Raw genomic sequence first — 23,928 nt, forward strand, 5'->3', positions numbered from 1 at the left:
CTTGAAACATAACATGAACGTGAACATGCATAATTTGAACATGAACTTGAACATGACATAACATAAATGTGAACTTGGAATATAACGTAAACGTAAACGTGAACATAACATAACATGAACTTGAAACATATTCTTGTCTCATGGGATTTGAAACTTGACATGAACGTAAACTTGAACATAACATAACGTGAAACATGACTTGAACGTGAAATACATGAACTTGAAATCTTTTTCAATAGACTTAATCAAAAAGTGACCATATGGGTGCTACACAGGTCCCCTTGAGCCGTGTATTCCTGCCGATTACCGCATCACATCACAGGTTTCTATACCTGCTGTGAGTGCGTTAATATGTACTCCACAGTTGTTGTGGCCCCACGTATTCTACGTGTCACAATTGCTGTGTCTCACGTAGTGTATGCTCTACAGTTGTTGTGGCCCCATACTTCATGCTCCATAGTTGTTGTGGCCCCATGACTTATTTGTTTGTGCCACACTTGCTGTGGACACACGTAACATAAAGTGTGGCTCCATCGGTGTTAGTGCCTGGCACGCTCTGGTGACCAGCTAATTAGGCCCCATTCGCAACCTGTTGACTGTACTTCGTCAACCCAGGGAATTTCACACCTATTTAGATACTCCAGCGTGAACAAAGGAGTTCCACTAGGATATTACCCCATCCTAGCGCTTAGGGTCGTGATTGACATGAATAACTTAGCTGGCATACATGACATTTCGTAACGTGACGTAACATGAACGTGACATAAAAGACAGAAGTCCTGACGTAGCATAATGTGACATGAACGTAAGACGACAGACATGACATACTTCAAGACATAAATGTAACAGAGAACATTTCATAACATGGCATACATGTAACATGCAGCATTTCGTAACATGGGCATACCATATAACAGACAACATTTTTTAACATGGCGTAACATGTGACAGTGAATAATACGTGACATGAAATACATGTAACAGATGGCATACTTAACTTAACATGACATACTTGTAATGTATAGTAATACGTGACAGAATATCTTGTATAACAGATGAATAAATCATGACAGAATAAATTATGTGTAACAGATAAATATGTAATGACTTGGCATGGCACATATGATAACATGCATACATACAATTTAGTTCCCTTACTTATCACTCATACACATTAAACTGATAGTAAGTTAAAAGCTAACTTACCTCGATCTTCACGCTACGAGACAAAACTCAAGTGCGATCACGAGAAACTGAAAGTAGTGATTTCTAAAAATTAGAACTTAATCACTAACATTTAGAAATATGGAAAAATAACAGTTGTTGTGGCCCCACGTATCCTACGTGTCACAATTGCTAGGTCTCACGTAGTGTATGCTCCATAGTTGTTGTGGCCCCATACTTCATGCTTCACAGTTGTTGTGGCCCCATAAATTGTTTGTGCCACACTTGTTGTGGACACAAGTAACATAATATGTGGCACCATTGGCGTTAGTGCCTGGCGCGCTCCGGTGACCAGCTAATTAGGCCCCATTCGCAACCTGTTGACTGTACTTCGTCAACCCAGGGAATTTCACACCTATTTAGACACTCCAGCGTGAACAAAGGAGTTTCACTAGGATATTACCCCATACTAGCGCTTAGGGTCGTGATTGACATGAATAACTTAACAAGATTGTTCTCGAGATATACAAACTGTATTCGAGACGGGATGACATGGATACGAAAAGACAGAAGTCCTGATGTAGCGTAACGTGACGTGAACTTAAGATGACAGACATGACATAGTTGGGACATAAATGTAACAGAGTACATTTCATAACATGTCATACATGTAACATGCAACATTTCATAACATGGCATACCATATAACAGACAACATTTCTTAACATGGTGTAACATGTGACAGTGAATATTACGTGACATGAAATACATGTAACAGATGGCATACTTAACTTAACATGACATACTTGCAATGTATAGGAATACGTGACAGAATATCTTGTGTAACAGAAGAATAATTCATGACAAAATAAATTCTGTGTAACAGATAAATATGTAATGACTTGGCATGGCACATATGATATAACATGCATACATACAATTTAGTTCCCTTACTCGTCACTCATACACATTAAACTGATAGTAAGTTAAAAGCTAACTTACCTCGATCGTCGCGTTCTACTAGAATAAAGCGCGAAACATGAGGAATTGTAAAAGGTTATTCTAAAAGTTAGAAATTAATTACTAACAATTAGAAATGTGAAAAGAGACAACTTAGAGTAAAATGACCATTTTACCCTCTACATGTGGGCAAATGACCATTTTACCCCTAACTTAAGGATTTGATATTCTAATTCCAAAATTTACCAAAATTTACATTCCTCATGTAAATTTTGTCCCAAACTCAAATATCAACTCAGAAAAATTTAAGACCAATCACAACTATGAAATACTCACTTTGGCCGAAACCTACATAGGCCATTTGTCTTGATTTTGGTTACAATTCTTTCAAGTTCCAAAACTCATGAATAAACCAAAATCATGTAACAAAGATCTTCCTATCCTAAGTTTAAAAACACCCTTAAAAATATCCATTAAGAAAAAAACTAATTATCAACACCAAACTTTTTGTAAAAAGACCCAAACTTTTAAACAAAAAGTAAACCTTAAATCACAAGTTTTGACCTTAATAAAAACATCTCCAAGAATTCCAAAAAAGTCAAATATTACTTCTAACATATTCATAACATCATCCTAAGATCAAACATGCTTTAAATAATTAAACAAAACTCACCAAAAATCACAAAACAACACTTGGAGTTTTTGGTTTTAAACTTAGTCCAAAACTGAAACTGTTTTTCCCAACTAACTATGATCAATCTCTTGATCCATGGCTTTAAGACATGTGATCTTCAAACTAACACATCACATGGTTTAAAAATGTGTCCTAAAGAAGATCCAACCATCAAATTTAAAATCACATGGCTAAAATTTAATAAAACATGGATCTAACTCAAAAACATCAAAGTTTAGGCCTAACCGAAATCCTCTTGCATAGAAAATCATATCTTTAAAAATGATACTAAATATCTTCGAAATAATATCCTAACATGTATATAAGAGGCTTAGGATCATCATATAAAAATATCAAAGCCTTTGGAATAAGATTAAACCATGAAATATTCAAACTTTCACAAAACAGAAACTGTTTTTCCACTTCTAGTTTTCAAGTTTCTAACTCTAAGAAAATCTATCATCAAAAGCTTTATTCAAGCAACAAAACCTCAATGAACATTCATAAACACATGTTAACAACACTCCATAAAATTTTCGGACCAAGATATGTCCATTAGCTTGGTCAAAACTTCCAAAACATAACATACTCTCCAGTTTCACGCCCAGAATGACCTTTCCATGGTTAAAAATACTTTTGACCGATCAAATGAGTATGGAATGAGACTAATAAGATATCTACAGAAACTAGACTCAAATACAAACAACTTATGTGAAAGAGCCATCATGAGATAATACTTACAAGGGATCACAAATAGCCACGCAAAAAGACCCAGAAATCTGCCCGAGAGAGCTCTTTTGGGTTTCTCTCTAAGAACGGGGGAAAAAAGTGATAAAATGGAGAGAAGTGTGTCTTGCACGACTTTAGACTTCTGGAGGGGGAAGTTATGGGCTTGAATGACCCTTGATTGGAGGTGGCTATGTGACATAAAGTGGAGAATAGAGAGGGGCAGAGACTGCCGGCAGCAGCTGTGAAAGATGGAGGTTGATGGAGTGGATTTCTCCTTCACATCAAGGCACTATTGGGTGCAGCCAATGGCAGTGGATGGTTTGCCATGTGGGGGAGGAAATTTCTCCAAGAAGCTTTGCCAAGGTGGCCAATTTCGTGGGCCTTGGTGGGCCCTACCAAGTGGGCTTCAATTTGGGGTTTAAATGGGGTTTGCTTAGGTGGCATGATCTCACACCTTGATTCCTTCACAAATCTATCTAATGGTTCTTCTTTGTGCCAAGTGTCTAATACCATTTACTATGTGTGGCTAAGATCTTGCCAAGTGTCCAAATAAAACTTCTCTAACCTAATTTGGACATTCCACACTGTGATTTTGAAAACATGCAATGGGTGCGCTTATCGAGATTACTATTCACTCTAAAAAGAAACATAATAAACTTAGGACTAAAAAATTCTAAATATTCATATTAAAATATAGTGAAAATTGTTCACCGAAATTCAACCCCGAAGTGCCCCTAAAAAATAATTTCACAATTTTCAACAGACATTTCGTCCGAAATTATGAAAATAGGTTATTGCTCCATAAAATCCTAAATAATGCACTGAGTCTAATGGCACAGACCATAACTCATTCTGACACTTCTAACTATCTCAAATAATTAAACCCATAAATCTAGCACCATAGTGAGTGATAACACTGATCATGATGACAGACTAAAACCTAAGTGATTGGTCGATTCGTAAAAACTTATGGGTTTTCACGAGATTCCTAAAGTTAATAGAAATTCCACCAATGAATTTCTAGTGGGCTATTACATCAAGGCTCAAGAGGAAGCTTGGAGCTGAGGTGTGGAGGAAATGAAAGGGTGAGGGAGCCTTTTATAGGTAGCTGAGGGGAAAGGGACGTTGGCTTTGGTCAAGGGGATTGATGGAAGATGGTGTATGAATATGAATTTTCCAGATTTGCACCCCATCACTTGTGTCATCTTGTGCAGGTCAAAATAGTGCCCTAAACAACCATGATTTCACTCTTATGGTTGCTACATTACTCCTATGGGGGTGTCCAAGTTCTGGGGCAGAGGAGAGAGGAGAAAAATATCAAAACCACCCAAGGGGGCTGACGGGTTCAACTTGTTTTCGTTTGGCAGATTTTGATCATTGTCTTGACTAATCCCTTTGAACCATCATCATGACTGATTTGTACAGGAGACTTTTTCTAGTGGTATAGGGTGGAGAGTTGATTGCCAAGTGATCATGAAGTTGCAGCCTTAAATAAGGTGATGAGACAGAGGTGTCCTGCTGAAATTTCCAGACTACCTTCTACAGTTTGTGTCCTTTTGAGCAAGAGGAATAGTGGCTTTAAAACACCATGATTTCTTCCCTACTATGGCTGCAATGGTTCTACAATGGTGGCCAGATCGTGGGGTGATAAGTGTTATTTTTATGTAATTTTTATCCAGACCGATGAGAGGCAGGGAGATTTGAATATTTGGGTGAGGAGCTTTGTCCCGAGGGCAGCAAAGGCGAGAAGGCTTACCTCTCAGTAGGTGAGGAGATTTGCGACCAGAGGGCGAAGACCTGGGTGCAAAGATTTGGTGGCAATATATTTTACCTTCTGGGCGAGAAGACTTGGCGACAAGGTTCTGGTCTGTTAGATTGGGCGACTAGTCTAATCGACCAACTTAAAAGTCCACCTAAACGACATCACTGGCAACAACTAGAAAAGGTGAGAGGAGTCTTTCATCCCGATCGGGAGTCTTTCCACTCGGTAGGCGAGGGAGAGGGCCTTGTGGTTTTTGTGACCTCCACGCCAATTATATTCAGTGCACACGACATCTACCCCCCGATGGGATAAATTGTAACGCCCCGATCCCCGAAGGTCCGGAGAGTTAACTCTTAATACCTAAAATTAACTTAAACAATACTACTATAAAATCCAAAAAAATCCCATAAAATATTAATCAATTTAATCAATCCAAATATCTAAGTTCCTCCATGGGGACAATAAAGAAAATCTCAATAACATAAATTAAAAACTCTCCAATACTCAAAATTATCCTTCACTCATCAAATCAAAATACCAGAAAAATAAAATCTGTTTACTAACTACGACTCTCAAATAAGCACTTGTACCCTCAGGCACTTATTCCACTTCGATCATCACACCTTGCTAAAACTTCCTACTCTTATTCTCCAGCTGAACCATCAAAATTATTTGAAAAAAATATGGAGATAAGGGGTGAGTTATCAACAACTCAGTAAGCAGAGAACATATACCAGTGTGTAAACATGGCATTTACAGAAATCAGAATGCAGAACAAAACATTTTTATTTTCAGAGTGCGGAAGCAAAACATGTTATCAAAATATCAGAGCGAAGATTTAGAAATAATTTCATTCAAAAATATTCTTTAGCATAGCATAAATGATGATCATCATCATCAGAACATTATATCAGAACATAGGCCATGTATAACCCCCGTGGTAGGGTTGTGCATCTGCAGATAGCCAAGCAGAACATAAATCACTCTGTCACCAAGGTGTGCACTTAAAACAGAGACCACTACTATAACCCGTGGCAGGGCCGTATCCACTATTATTACCTGTGGTTGGGCCGTATCCATTATTATTACCCGTGGTTGGGCCATATCCACTATTGTAACCCATGGTTGGGCCGTATGCTACTATTATCACCCGTGGCAGGGCCGTAACTGAACAGAGCGGAAACATAATCAAATTCAGAATCAGAGAGTCATACCAAAAGTTTTCAGAAATCACGTCTTATCCAAACAGAGTACTGAACAAAATCTTCAAAACAGAACAAAATCATATCACAACATAATTTATGCACAAATTTCATATTCACTCTCTTTTTCAAAGTTCAAAAACAGAATGTCAAAAATAAGCTCATGTCTACACCAGTAATGATAAAAAATACTTTCTTCTTAAACAGAATCTTATGGGTAATGCAGAAGAAATAACTGAGGTAGTTCAAATTTCTTTTCAAAATCAAATATGTATATTTTCCAAAAATAACCTCAGCTCATTTTATTTTAATGCAAAGTATATCATAGGAACCCCGCTTACATTGGACATAGCTTTTTCGGAATTTCCTTCAAAATGTCGAACAATAATTAATCGTCACCTATAAAACAATCACATAATTCTCGTAAATTTCCAATTAATCTCATATTTTGATATTTAATCCTAAACTTCTAAAATAACCTATTTAATTCCTCAAAACCTAAAATTCTCATCATTCCCAAAATATCCTCATTCTCTAAATTTCCTTGATATCAATCAACATTCAAGATAAGTACTAGTAAAAATTTCATAAAAAAAAAATAGCTTTAATCATAATTTAAATGTTCAAAATAAAATTACACGCTTACTATAAAAGTAATTTGCTACCAATAGTACAAAATAAACATCCTATTTATTATTGAAAACAATTTATAAAGTTTAATACCATATAATATAATTATCCCAGAATATTTTAGAATAAACCATAACTATTTTTAAATAGACTAAATCATATCTAAAGTGTAGAAAAACAACATTACACCAATATTATTTGCTCTTAAAAATAAATCTTTACTTAAATAATATGTTAAAATACTTAAGTGATTTTCTGTAATCCTAATTATATAAGAGTGTACTAATACATAACAAAAGTTTAAAAGCCCATTAATATAACATGTAGTAAAGGGTATTACGGTAATTTCATTTAATTCTTTGAAAACTAACAAAAAAACCTACGTAAATCAACATAACATGCACCGTAGGGCTTACTCACGGAGGAAAAACAAGCGGCAGCGTGCGACGTAGGCAAGGGGCTAGGCAGACGGTGGTGTTCTCGGCGGAGCACTGGACGAGAGAGAGAGACCAACGAATGAGGCAAAAAAAATGAAAGACATAGAGTAAGTCGAGAGAGTAACACATAGGTGCTGTCGGTGGCTTTTCGAAAGGGACGAGCGGAAAAAGGAGTGGCGTGGAGTGACCGTCGGAGTTCTCTGTGCCGGTGGTAACGATGTGGAAGCGCTGGCACCGTGTGTGGTGGCTTCGAATTACAAGTGCACCATGTTGGGTTGCTCTATTTTCAGTGGCTAAAACAGGGGAGTTTTCGGTTCACTATGTAGGCGGTCGTCCTCGGCAATAAGGTGGTGGTGCAGTGGTATATGGCAGAGGAGCGGGAGCTCTAGTGATGGCCAAGTGGAGATGGCACACGGCGAAGTGGAGCTGTGATCCGTGGAGTTGCAGTGTGCCCGGGTTGCGTAGATTTGTAAGGGGCAGTGAGAGTTCTGGGCGGTGCACGGTGAAGATGGGTTGGATGATCAGAGGCTTACGAGGGGGTGCATTGGTGGTGGCAGTATGGACGACGGAGGGCTGGCTTATGTGGGGTGACTCTTGATACGGGACTGCAGGAAACCGAGGGGATGGAGGCTGGGCTTGCGATTCTAAGGTGGTGCGGTGGCTTGTGTTTGGGTAGTAGTTTTAATAGCATGGAATAACATGTGTGTCTATAAATATATGTGAGGTGAAACCCTAGAGAGACAAGAGAGACGTGTGTGCGGATGAAAGGTTGTGTTGTGTGTGTGCATGGAGTGGACAGAAGAACTTACGGGTGAAAAAGAAATATAGACGGAAAGAATAAAACGTGCGGAAAGAAAATAAAATAACGTGTGAAGAAAATAAAATAAAATGAACTAAAAAATAAACAAATAACACCAAATCCGAGTTTCGCAATCAATCTGTTGGCGACCAAATCCTTCCAAGCTCCACAAATCAAGCCACATATCACTAAATCTTCCATTTTAGATAATCCCATAAATTTTATGTGAATTTTGTACTAAGTGCCAAGATTAAGGCTAACTTTACCATCAAGCCTAATGTAATTAATAACCCAAAATTATAAGCCTAATTTAAAATGTTTAAGAGTTGATCTAGTGGTTAATTAAACGGGGTGTTACAATTCAATATCTGCATAATACACTACAACAGAAGTGGTTTTTTGGGACAAAAATTTTGGTCCAAAAAAATTGTGATTTCGTCCCAAATATTTCTTGGGACAAAAAAAAAACATTATTCTAAGGCCGTTCCAATAACAGTCTCCCGAAAGATATTTTAGGACGAAAATATCAATTGTCCAAAAAAATATCTTTTGAGATGAACTTAAACAAAACCGTTCAATCGCGTTCGAATTGAATATTTTTTTTGGGACGATTGAACTTTATCCCAGAATCACGTTTGTATGGTACAAACTTGATGTTCGAAAGCCAAATATGTTCGAATGCGTCCTTTGTAGGTGGTCGATTGATACTAGTCCGTTTGACCAAATAAGTATGAGGAAACGTTTCAACAAACAATTTGATGGTCGAATAGTAAAATATGTTTGAGCATCTTGAAAAAGATGTTCGATCAGACCATTATAGGATTGATTGAACGATTTTTATGAAATGAAGTTTGAACATTTATTTCATATTCGATGATTTCGTTCAAACGGTTTTAAGTACTGATTGAACATTTGATACCGATTACATTCGAATGTTCTGTATCAATGTTCGAATGGTTTTACTTATTTTGTTCGAACAACTTTTAATTGTTTGAACGGTAGCTATTTTATTTTACCCAATAATGAAAAACCAAATAGACAAACATAATATTTAAAAAAAAAATACATTACAATTTATTCAATACCTGTAAAAGTAGTCTAATAAGTGCGAACTAAATAAATAAAACAGTAGTACTAGCGTTCTTCATACATAAATAGATCTCAAAGTCTGTACGTATAATGTAAATCAGTTGCTTGGAGGCCTGAACTATTGTATAAGCATATGCATTTGGAGTTACACCTCTCTACAAGCGTTTTTGTTGTTGTTGTTCTTGTTGTTTGATGTGCATCTCCATATCTGCTTGTTTCGCCAATTGAGCCTCTAACTCAAATTACCTTGTAGTCAATTCTTCGATCCTGGAATTCACCTTGTAGTCAATGGGATTGATAACTCTCGAACGAGTCTAAGGTCTATTTCAATGCAACATACAATTATTCTCATGTAATACACAACAACAACTAAGGATACAAAAATATATCAATCAGCAGATAATTATATAATTAAGGTATTATTTTTTTGCCATATGATTTTCTTAAATATAATCAATTGTGCTATATGATTTTTTTTAAATCTAATCAATTGTACTATATGATTTTCTTAAATCTAATTAATTGTACTATATGATTAATTGTGTTATTTATTCACTTGGGTGCATGTTTTTAAGTATTAATTAAGGTTTATTATTATGTTGTTCTATTGTGTTATTTATGTTAACTACTTTTGACCAAGTGTTTTTTATTAGTATATTTATTCACTTGGGTGCATGTTTTTAAATATTAATTATAGTTTATTATTATGTTGTTCTATTGTGTTATTTAATCTCATATTGCCTATTATGTTTTGAAGTATTAATTATACTCGCATTATGTTTATTATTATGATGTTCTACTGTGTGATAATTTTAAATACATTTTTAAAATTTAATGAGTAATTTAATTAAAGTTTTGTGCAAGAGAATAATGGAAATTCACGTTCGAATGTAGAATGACCATTCGAATGTAACATATACAGTTCGAATGTAACAAATACTGTTCGAATTCAACCCAATTTCCAGACTTGAACGCAAAACAACATCGACAAATAACACATAGATGAACAAACGCAAAACAACCCAGTGATTATTCACAAACACAAATCATGTATCATGGATAAACATAGATATAGATTATAATGAGTAGAAATCAGAGATTTTACCTTCAATGCAATTCCAAATAATCCAATAAACACAAAAGACCTATGCCACATATAGGGGATATAATAAAATTAGTAAACATCTAAAATTTACAATGAAGAACATGAGTTAACGTGCATAGATATTTATCGAAGCTGAACTCTTGGAAAAATTCGCTACAACCCTTTCTCAAAACTCTCCCTCAATCTTAATCACTTTATCTCTCTCTCTCTCTCACTCTTTGTATCCCTCTAAACCCAAGTGTGACTATCTCTCTCTCTGAATTTTTGAAGAAAAAAACCACTCAAATACCTCAATACTCACTGGAATTCAAAGAAAAAAAATATGAAATGAAGAGTGTGCGGCACTAGGAGTGATCTGCGGTATTTAACCCAGACCTAGTGATTTTGAACTTATTATAGAGACAAAATATCGTTGTAATAAGTTCCTTGAATTGAAACGCAGCCGTCCAATTAAACCAATGCTTATTGTGGCAAAAAAAGTCGTCACCGATGCGACCTTTTAAATTTGATACCGTTCGAACACCTCACATTTACATTCGAATGTGAAAATTTTTTCAGCGCGCAATTTTCCCTCTAACAAAATGTTTGTGACACTATTTGAACAGTAGTAAATAATTGTTCAAACTTTAATCCAATACTTAAGAATTAGCGGGAGAAATTCCCACAACCATTTCAACAGCCACCAAAACCCCTAGCCTCCGTTCGAAAGTGACTCGCCACTAGAAAAAACGTTCAAATGTTCCTATTATGTTCGAACGTAAGGTACTACCGTTCGAATGGTAGTACATCATAATATATATATATATATATATATTATACTCATAATATATTTTATGAGTATATATTATAAATATTATATTAATACTAGTATAGTATAATACTATAAAATATATACTGCCATATATTATAATATTAATATATATATATAAGCATAATTATACTATAGTATATAGTATTATTTTATGATAGTATTATATAGTTTAGTATAGTATAATATAGTATAGTATCGTTTAGTATATTATTATATGATAGTATTATATAATGTGGTATAGTATTATAAGTATAGTGATATAGTGATATAACTTGTTATATCACTATATAACTTGTTATATCTCTATAGTATATATCAATCGGTGGATTCCTTTCAATTTCATGGCCGCTGAGTTGACTCAATCATGGCTGAGTTTGATCTATATACCATTCAAACACTTTTTTATGCGTTCGAACGGTAGGCACTCGTTGACTTTCTAACTCTTTTCTAGGAGGGTCATTCCTTCACATCAGTCTCCATTGGTCGTGGTTGGACATCAATCCTTGACCAAAAGGACAAAACATGGGATCTCATTTCTTATATTGACATCGTCTCTAAGTTCTATAAAGAGTTCGGTGGTGCCAACTCAGATGATGGAGGGGTATACACAATCTCTATATGAGGGGCTTCAGTTATATTTTTAGCAGACATACTCGTTGATTTTATTGGTATTCCTCGATTGCATACTGCATATTCGAACGTGGTGCCCAGAGAGTCTCCAGTTTTAGGTGATGAGGAGACAGCTGAGGACGAGGGATCTTATACAGATGAACTCGATGGCCTCTCTGATCATGAGGTGAGGCAATTGGTTGTTGGTCCATATACTCCTCCCTATGATGGGAAGAAGAGCATCAAACAAGTAGATCTATCTGGTTTCTTCAAGATCATGAACTTGATCATTGCCAACAATATTGATCCACTGTAGCCCGAGACAGAGGTTGGCATGGATCGGGCAAAGTTTATGATACGCATCACTCATGACATTCCTATCGACCTAGTGGGCTATATATTTGATAGGATTTGATCAAAAGCCCGATACATTACAACGGATATATTGCTATTTGGGATCCTGATCAAATGATTTTTGCTACATGTCAGGGTCCTGCCAGATATTGTTAAGAGTGCCTGGGAGTCGATGGGACAGATCAACACATCCACCCTGTTACGAAGAATGTGTGACAACCCGGACTTTGCCAAGTCCCTGTTCATATTTTTATTTGATACCATTTTAGTTATTGGATAAATGATGAGTGTTAGGGGAAGGCCTTAAGGTGTGTTCTATTTTGGACCTTAGAGTTCTACACTTAGAGAGCCCACAAGAGAAAGAAGAGGAAAAAGCCACAAAGGCCCATGTGGATTTTAGCCAACTAGGATAGAATTAGGGTTTGGAAGCCCAAAGTTGATTTCTAAGAATTGGTGCAAGTGCCGCATGGCATAAGAGGATCACTTTTGGTTCTTTTGTAGAAACTCATAATTTGGAACCTAGGAAATAGTAAGTATGACACTTGTCCAGCATGCATGAGTTTCTAGAAGGAGTGAGTGGAAGAGACACAAGATGAGGTCATCGGATTAGGGCTTACAGGCCCACATGCAAAGCCCCATTTATGTAGTTGACACTTGTCAAGCATGGAAAGAGACCTTTGGAGTTCCAAGAAGATCTTACCTGGGAAGAGAGAAAGACATGTTCTAGAAGAATTTTGGAAGAGCAAGAGAGAGAGGGGCGATGGAAATAAGCATGGGGAAACTCAAGGGACACCTTGGGAAGGCCAAAGATCACCTTGGGAAGAGCTAGGGATTTCAACCAACACAAGGAACACACACTCTACTTGCCACATGGCAACCATGCACACATGTATAATTTCAAGGATGATTTAGGGTTTCAAATTTTACCTTTTTACCACCAAGTACATTGAACCTAGACAAATGAAGAAGGGCAAAGAGGGAAGAGAAGGTTTCAGTTGGAAGGTCGCACGCCACTTGTAGGAAAGGACTTTTGGTTTTCCAAAGCAATCCCATCATAGGGAAGAGACTCTTTTGTCAAGAAGTCAAGTGGCATCCATGCACAAGACCTTTGGCATTTCAAGAAGGGATGGAGACTACGATATAAGGGCATAGCCAAAAATTATGGAGGTCTTTTGCACAAGTTCTCGACTTTTCTTCTAAGGAGTTTCGGACACCACTACTTTTTTGTAAGTTCTTACACTTTCTCACACTTTCTCACCTACCAAATGCCACCATCCTATTTGCTATTTCAAAATCCCAAACGATTTCTCCTATACCATTCGAGAGGAAGGGAAGCACAAGGAGGTAAGAACTATCCCACTATTTCTTGCACATACACGCACAACCAAGAGGAAAAACAACACCAACAAAGTTTCGGTTCTAGGATTTCCCACACAACCACACACGTTCACTTGGGAAACTAGGGTTTTTCATCAAGGAAAGGAAACCCAAAATATTCTTCTTGTTTTAAGCACATGAAAACAAGGTATAGAGTGAATGAATGCCACAACCATCACTTGGAAGAAAGGCTAGGGTTTTATCCTTGAGGGTTTCAGATTCTAGGGTTTTTCCATGAGAAAGCATTTTCAAAAATCTTATACACTCACACTCACTCTTATTTTGAGACTAGGGTTTCTCTAGTCATCTTCTAATATGTCTTAAAATATATTTTGAGATTCTGCTACCTTATACGTTAGAGTTTTGTAAGTAAACTTCCCACTTACTTTTGATAACACTTGTATATATTTCGTGAACTCTTGTTTGTTTATCATTGCTTGAATCTTGTTATCTTGTTATATGTATGCTCGGTTTTGATGAAAGGATGAGATGCTATGTTTTCATGATAGTTTGTTGAAGTATATTTCGAATATGCCATGTTAGGGTTTCAGTTTTGATGTTTAGATATATGAATATGTAGAAGTATGAGTATATGTGTTTTGATGATGAAAATCCATGTTTAGAGGACTTGTATGAATCGGCCAAGGTTATACCAAGGGTATACGAATCTGTTGTGTTTTGGCAAGTATGATTCGACTATGTTTACATGTATTCGTCATATAATTGCATGTTCTAATATTTTCAAGCCAAATTGTGAGATGCATGTTGCTAATTGGGCTATATGTGTTTCGGTTTTACATGTTGCATGAGTATGATAAAGTGTAACATCACGTGTCCATGTTTCATGGACATGAGTCTATGTTTTCAAAAAGAAAAAGGTCAAAGTATGTTTTATCATAACCCCAAATGCTAGGATGGGAAAATACCCTAATGGAACTCCCTGTCTACTCTGGAGTATTTAAAGTCGAGTGGAGACCCCTGGGTCGACGAAGTACAGTCGACGAGCCTCGAATGGTTCCTTATGGAAAGGATATACGAGCGAGGTTGCACCTAAAGCTAGTGGGTGTCATACGATGAAGGCAAAATAGGCGAACGGCCATAAAATAATATGTTTATATTATAACGTAGTCACCTCAATCAAGTGGATTGTTGGTTGATGTGGTAACTAGCAGGGAACATATGGTGCTTAGGGGAGCCATGAGGTATCCAATCATGTGAATTATGAAATGAACAAGACATTTGAGCTCCATGTTATAATACGATACGATACGATACGATATGCTATAATACGATATGACATGCCACGATATGTTATGTTATGCCATGATATGCTATGATATAATATGAAATGACATGAAAGTATGTGAAATGATCACAATATGATATGCTATGAAATGATAAGAATGACATGATATGTTATGAAATGATAAGAATGGCATAATATGTTATGACAAGAACAAGGACCCAAGCTTAAATGATATGAACATGTATTAAGTCTAAAAGATGAAAAGATATTTTATGAAAAAGTCTATGCTGTAATTGTCAAAGTTTTTACATCAAGTTCATGACACATTCATTTTTGTTTTACTTTTATATGCTTGTGATATCTACTCTATGTTGATTGTTTACTTCTCAAAATCTCACTGTAGTAGTTTCCACTATTATTCGCCCACCCGTAATGGTAGAAGTTGTTACAAGTTTAGATGACCATGATCAAACGCAAGAGGACGGTACCCCCGAACATTGAGGAGGTGCCCTAGACCAATGAGAGCTCGACGAAGCCCTCTTTATCGGATAGGATGGAGAACATTGACCGACTCATTACCAAGGCCTTGCAGCTCATTGAAGAGATGAAGAGGTTAAAGAATCGGGACAAGGATTCATTTTTGGAGAAAAGAAAGAAGCCGGATTAAAGAAGTACTTTTGGGAAAAAAATAAGGGACATGGAAATAGTAGTAGAAAAAGAAATGACTTATGGTTTTTATGAAAACAGTTTTGATTGTCCCGTGTTTTGGGAGTCTTTAGGAAACAATTATCTAGATTTATAGGTGCACTGTATCTTATTTGTCATGTACGAGGGGTATGAGTTACATGTCTCAACATTTCAGTCATCGTCCAATCACAAGCAGGGGCTAGGGGCGTCACAGCACGGGACACTCGTGTAAAACCTAGCTCATAGCCAAACCCACGTACGTGGGTAACGTCTCTTAATTTCATCACGAGTTCACGCCATCTTTCCTTTTTCTTCATGCACGTTTCCCTTCCCTTTGTTTTAGGTGTTATGTTTTCTATTTATAGCCTATATATAGATTAAGTTTTTCTCAGCCCTAATTTCATTTCTTTTGTTCTCTTCACGGCTTTGCCACCCCAAGTCGTTCGGTCATCACTCTCCACTGTGAAACTTAGTCCAAACCTCACCACCGTGCCTAGCCACGCAGAGCTGCCACCCAATGCCCGTAGCCTCTGTTGCAAGCCCTAAAATACTCTGTTTTAGTTGTCTAAAACAGAGTAGCGTCCAAGCCACTGCAGTCACGCTCCATCGAGAGCTCCACCACGTTGTGCCCCAACAAAAATTGCCGGCGAGGACTTCCCATCACCCCGGTCCGCCGCACTCCGCCTCAGGTTTCCCGGTAAGCTCACGCCATTTCTGTTGGTTTCTCGGTTCCTTCGGTCCCTCCGCCTCTTCTCTCACCTTACTCTCTTTCTCTCTCTCCATGCGACGCCGTCAAAGACATCACCACCACCTCAGCCCAGCTTCCGTTGCACTTCCACGGTGCCACTTCCTCGGCCCTTCGTGGGTGAGCTTCTGTCGCCACTCCCATTTGAGCCTTTGTGTGTTTATTTTTGTTAGTTGTTGTTAGTGGTGTAAATAAGAAACAGATGGTATATATATATATCGGTGAACCCAGTAGGATGAACAGGGTGTTTTGGTTTATACCTTTTTACCCCTTAAAGTATGGCTCCAAATTTATTTGTTTCGGGTATTTAGTTTGAAGAGTTTATATTATGTACTTTGGGTTTGAAATTGTGACGCCCCCAAATTTCGCTTGGGATCGGACGGACATTTGAAGTGTCGAGACATGCAACACAAGGTTACCTGCCCCCGTTTATGACATATAAGATGCAATATTTCTAACATGCATCTAGCATTATGCAATATTCGCAGCGGATAATTTTTTTCTTCAGCAATACTATGCACCAAACTGAAATATCCCAAATACTTAAAATATACTTCATACATAATGACGTACTAAACAACTGAGATCACAACACCAGTCCAAAATGGTTGTGATCAAAAGAGTGTGGGAGATTGAACACCACAAATACAAGTAGTAATGAGGTAACTACTATACTACCATCTACGTCACACCATTATTTAGTCGATCATTTCCAGTTGGTCGATTCCCGATTCTCCTTCAGATCCTGTAACAAAATCTACCATTCGGGGGGAATGATGCATGCATGGCAATAAAAGCATGAATGTATAATCAAATCATAAGTAATCATAGCATAACTTGACATACAACATAACATAACTGGCATAACTTAAACTGAAACTGAAGCTTAGCATGAACGTGACTTGAAACATAGCCTGAACGTGAATTTGAAACGTAACAGGGACTTGAAACATAACATGAATCTGAGCATGACATAACATAAATGTGAAGTTGGAACATAACGTGAACGTGAACGTGAACATAACATAACATGAACTTGAAACATATTCTTGTCTCATGGGATTACCATGATTGCGTGAACGTAAACTTGAACATAACATAACGTGAAACATGACTTGAACGTGAAATGCATGAACTTGAAATCTTATTCAATAGACTTAATCATTAAAGTGACCATATGGGTGCTACACAAGTCCCCTTGAGCCGTGTGCCCTTGTCGATTACCGCATCACATCACAGGTTTCTATACCAGCTGTGAGTGCATTAATACGTACTCCAAAGTTGTTGTGGCTCCACGCATTCTACGTGACACAATTGTTGTGTCTCACATAGTGTATGCTCCACAGTTGTTGTGGCCCCATGACTTATTTGTTTGTGCCACACTTGCTGTGGAGACACGTAACATAATGTGTGGCACCATCAGCGTTAGTGCCTGGCATGCTCCAGTGACCAGCTAATTAGGCCCCATTCGCAACCTGTTGACTGTACTTCTTCAACCCAGGGAATTTCACACCTATTTAGACACTCCAGCATGAACAAATGAGTTCCACTAGGATATTACCCCATCCTAGCGCTTAGGGTCGTGATTGACATGAATAACTTAACTGGCATAAATGACATTTCGTAACGTGACATAACATGAACGTGACATAAAAGGCAGAAGTCCTAATGTAGCATAACGTGACATGAACTAAGACGACAGACATGACATACTTCAAGACATAAATGTAACAGAGAACATTTCATAACATGGCATACATGTAACAGGCAACATTTCGTAACATAGCATACCATGTAACAGACAACATTTCTTAACGTGGTGTAACAAGTGACAGTGAATATTATGAGACATAAAATACATGTAACAAATGGCATACTTAACATGACATTCTTGCAATGTATATCAATATGTGACAGAATATCTTGTATAACGGATGAATAATTCATGACAGAATAAATTATGTGTAACAGATAAATATGTAATGACTTGACATGGCACATATGATAACATGCATACATACACTTTAGTTCCCTTATTTGTCACTCATACACATAAACTGATAGTAAGTTAAAAGCTAACTTACCTCGATCTTTGCGCTTCGAGACAAAACTCAAGTGCGATCACGAGAAACTGAAAGTAGTGATTTCTAAAAATTAGAACTTAATCACTAACAATTAGAAATATGGAGAAATATCAACTTAGAGTAAAATTACCATTTTACCCTCTACATGTGGGAAAATGACCATTTTACCCCTAACTTAAGGATTTTGCATCCTAACTCCAAAAATCTCCAAAACTTACATACCTTATGTAAATTTTGTCCTAAGCTCAAATATCAATTCAGAAAAATTTAAAACTAAACACAACCATTAAAACTCTTTATGGCCGAAACTTACAAGGCTATTTCCTTTGATTTTTGTTGTAATTCTTTCAAATCTCAAAACTCATGATTAATCCAAAATTTTTCTTCTACTAGACTCATAACATATTCTTAAGAATAATTATGTTTTGAATCATGAAAAAAAGTCATCAAAATCACTAAAACCATACTTGAACTTTTGGTTTCTCTTCTAAGTTCAAAACAGATTTTTGTTTCTAACTTGTTTTGATCAACCTCTTGATGCATGACTTATAAAGAAGTGATCTTCAAACCAAAACATCACATGGTTCAAAAAGGTGTCCTAAAGCAGATCCAAGCTTCAAACTCAAGATCACATGGGTAAACATCAACCAAAACATAAATTTAGCCAAGAACATCATCACTTTGGCCTAACCGAATATCTCCTTGCATAAAATTTCATATCTTCGAAAGTAACATCAAATATCTTCAAAATAACATTCTAACATGTATATAAGAGGCTTAGGATCTTTCAATAAAAATATCAAAACCATTGGAGTAAGATTAAACCATAAAAGATTTAAACTTTCTCAAAACATAAACTGTTTTTCCTCTTCCAGTTTCTAAGTTTCTAGACCAAAGAAAATCTTTCACCAAAACTCTTAATCATGCAACAAATCCTCAACCAATAATCATATACACATGTTAACTGTACTCCGTAAAATTTCGGACCAAGATCTATTCATTAGCTTGGTCATAAACTCCAAAATATAACACACTCTACACACTCCATGGAAAGTGATAGGACTGAAGGAAAGGTTGAGTGTTAGCCTTTTCTTCTCATAAAAATCAGTCCAAGATCTTTTCTCAAAGTGGTGTGTAAGAGTGAAAGAGTGTGGTGGCCCTTTAGCTTTGTATTTCAAGAACCTTCTAGGACCTTCTTTTAAAGATCTGATCAGCCAAGTGGGGGTACAAAACTTAGCTATGAAGCAATGCTAATGTGGTCAATTTCGTGGGCCTTAGTGGAACTAAACCGAATGGGCCTAAATTTTGGGGTTTAAAGAGGGTTTGGGTTGCTATCAAGCCCAAATCCAATATCACTTGGCCCAATCAATTTTTGAACGTTAGCAAGGTTGGATAATGATGTTCTAACACAAATTTGAAGGATTAATAGCATGTGGAAGTGATTTAATCAAGTGATTAAACACAATGTTAGAAATCGGATTAGAACAGGTTTAGAGGCCAACTTTAGGGTTTTGGGGAAACCGTTTAGGGTTCCGATTTCAACCATGCTTTTGGGCTTTCGATTGGATTCCCACCATTTAAGATTTTACTAGGATTGAAAACCTCTTTGGTCTGGCACAATTTGGTTGAGCAGATGAAACAAAGCTTGATTCCTTCAAATCCATCAAAAGCTCCTCATGGTGCCAAGTGTCTAATATTATTCACTAAGTGTGGCTAAAATCTTGCCAAGTGTCCATATAAAAGTTCTCTAATCTAATTTGGACATTCCACACTGTGATTTTGAAACACTGCAATTGGTGCGCTTATCGAGGTTACTATTCACTCAGAAAAAGTGAATCATAAACTTTACACTAAAAATTCCTAAATATTCATATTAATCGACAGTGAAAATCGTTTACCGAAATTCAACATCGAACTACCCCTAAAAATAATTTCACAATTTCTAACAGACGTTTCGTTCGGAATTATGAAAATAGACTATTACGCCATAAAATCCTAAATAATCCACTGAGTCTAATGGCGTAGACCATAATGCATTCTGACACTTCTAACCACCTCAAATAAATAAAACTCATATTTCTAGCAGCATAGTGAGTGATAACACTGACTATGTTGACAGACTAAAACCTATGCAATAGGTCGATTCGTAAAAACTTATGGGATTTTCACGAGATTCCTAAAGTCAATAGAAATTCCACCAATGAATTTCTAGCGGGCTGTTACATGTGAGTCATAAGCATGGTAATTTCTTAACATGAGACTTAATTTGTTTTATAATATTTGTATGTTTCTCTATCCATGGAGGTGGATTCTTTTTTAATCTTTTAAATAATCGTTTATACAATGGTCCGAGTAATTGATAAAAATCTGCAACATAAATAAGACTTCCCAAGAATCTTTGTAATTTTTTATTATCTTTAATTTTATCAGGAAATTTATTAGCAAATTCTATTGATATACTAATTCGTGTAAATATTCCTTGATAAATATAATGTCCAGGGAATCTAATTTTGTTTTGGAATAATTTAATTTTCGATGAGAAAATAACCAATCTATTTTGTTCAATAGATGAAGAAAAAATTAATACATCATCTATATAAACTATTAAAAAATGATTAAAATGAATAAATATTTTATTCATAATATTTTAAAATTCACTAGGTACATTTTTTAATCTAAATTGTATAATGTTCCATTCATAATGTCCAAAAGCAATTGTAAATGATATTTTATACCGATTTTTTTTCAACGATTTGAATTTATCAAAATCCGCTCTTCATATCAAATTTTGAAAATACAGTAGCATTATAAAGATGAGATAATAAATATTTTTTTTAGGAATTAAATATAAAATCCATTATAATAGTTGATTTAATGGTTTATAGTTGATTACTAAACGAGGTATCTCTCGTTCTAATTCTGCCTATTTTTTAACATAAGAGGCAGTACAACTTCATGGCTATCTACTTTTCCATGTTAATCTTATTCTTAATAGATCATTAATTTCTTTCTTGCCAAATTCTAATAATTCATTGTTTATTTGCATGAGTCGAGTTTTAGTTGGGATATTTTTCTCAAAATTTTTGTTATCATAGGGTAACTCAGCTATATGTTTTTTTCTATTCCAAAAACCATTTGACAAATTGGAGCATCCTTCCTTTTCAACTATTGTTTTAAAATTATTAATCTTTTGAATTAATAATGGCTCTTTTAAATTTTTTTTCAAATCTTTTGTATTTTAATTCTTATTTTAAGAAATTTATTTGTTTTTCTTTTCTGTTAATCTTATGTTTTGTTAAAAATTTAATTTATTTAATTAATGAGACTTTCTTTGGGAATTAATTTCTTTTGAAACAGAAGGAAATAAGAATTTAAATTGAATTTCTTGTCCAAATATTTTAGTAAAAATTTCTTCTTCACTTACAGGGAAATAGTATAATAAAGCAAGAAATCAATTCTCCAATATTACTTTGGTATTAATATTTGTTACTAAAATAAATATTGTTTTGAAATAGAATTCCTTATTACATATATGTGCATTTGATAATTTATAATTTATATTTAACTTTGCTTCATTGGCTTGAGATACTATTTCTTTTATTTTTTTAAAATATTTAGAAGTTATTAATTCTTCTTGGATACAATTTAAATATATTCATGTGTCTAATAAGACAATCGTAGTAAAAGAAAATTCTTGATTAATAAAGATTGCCATTTCAATGTACCATTTCTGAAAATTTATTTGATAAAAAATGTTAATAAAATTATATGTCTCGTCTTTAATAACAATTGTTGAATATTCTCTTTATTCTTTATTTGGAGTATTAATATTCTTATCTATTTTTAATATACTTCTTGTAAAAATTATTTATTTGAAACTTCTAATTTTGAATTCTTGTTTTATTTAAGTAATTACTTGTTGTAAGTCTTGTAGTATAACATTTTGTTTTTCATTTTTAAATCTACTTATTATTTCTGAAAAATTATAAGGTTCAGATACAGAACTAGTATGATTAGTTTTTGTATCATAAGTAGCTTTTCATTTTACAAAATAATTCTTTCTTTCTTGTGGATCATTAATTTTTTTCAATTAATTCTAGAATAATATCTTCTTGTTTTGAAAGAACATTGACGGTTTTGTTACAAATACAATTATCTTTATTTAAGTAGCAACAAACACGAGCCTCATCTTCTTCTGATTCACTCTTAGAAGATTATTATGAAATGCTTGATTCTTTTAATTGAAAATTTTCTTACAAAGATTCTTCTTCTCTTCTATTGATGGAAATATAAAGATATTTAATAATTTTTCTTTTAATATTTTAGGCATATCTAAATCATTAATTTGCTGTTTGATTTTACAATTTGACTTGTAGTGACCAATTTCTCATATTTATAGCAAACAATTTGTTTTTCTTTTTATTATACTTTTTGTATTTTTTTTTATTGGTTTACTATAAATTTGTTAATCTTTTGTCTTTTTATAAGATGTTTTATATTTTCGTTTCTTGTTGGAATAATTCTTATAAATTCTTTTTATCCTTCTTATGTCTTATAGAAAGAGGCAATAATAGAGTGTAACCAAATTATTCACAAAAAGTGCCTAATTCTTTCTTAGCAAATTCATTTTCTTTATCCATTTGATTCTTTAATCTTAAATCATTACAGATAGTCAAACCAATTCTATTAATAGTAGTTATAATATCATCATATGTAAGATTAATAACATCAATTGTACCATCTTATTTTCTTAGTGATTCTAGTACTTTTTTAGCGAAGTAATAAAGAAGTCCGGCTATGAACTTTTTTTTCTAGTATGGTTGTTGACAGTCATTTCTGATCATAATTTTTGTTATAAATACATCTTTATACCAATAAAAATTAGATAATTGAGGGCATCTTAAATTAATTAATAAATTACTGATTCTTTCTTTAAATTGAATAGGGTCTCCAACAAAATGTTTAGTTAATATGAATATTAAAATATTAACAACATCTTCTAATGGTTGACCATCTCCTGTTTTAGAATCTCTAGCAGAATATTCATTAACATGATCTCCTCTAATCTTATTTATTTAGATATCTATATTTTTAAATTAGCTTTCGATATTACTAATTTCATAATCAGATAATAAGATAGGTGAGTATGTTTTACTTAATACATTAATATGAGGTTGTTTTAATGAAGTAGAAGCAGTATTAGAAATATTTAATTTTTCTAACTTATTAGAGATTTGTTCAAACAAATCATTTTTACTTTTGGAAAAACTAGTTTTTAAATGAGACGAGATTTCATGGGGAACAAATAAAAGAGTTTCTTTTACTTCTTTAACATTAGGATTAATGCGAGATCATTGGGCTTCAATTCTTTCTAATTGTTTACACATTGTTTGTAATTATAAATTAGTATAATTGTTTTGTTAAATTATATTATTTGTATTCTTCTCTTCTTATATATAATTATG

Source organism: Juglans regia, chromosome 13 (assembly GCF_001411555.2).
Source record: "Juglans regia cultivar Chandler chromosome 13, Walnut 2.0, whole genome shotgun sequence".
Taxonomy (NCBI): domain Eukaryota; kingdom Viridiplantae; phylum Streptophyta; class Magnoliopsida; order Fagales; family Juglandaceae; genus Juglans; species Juglans regia.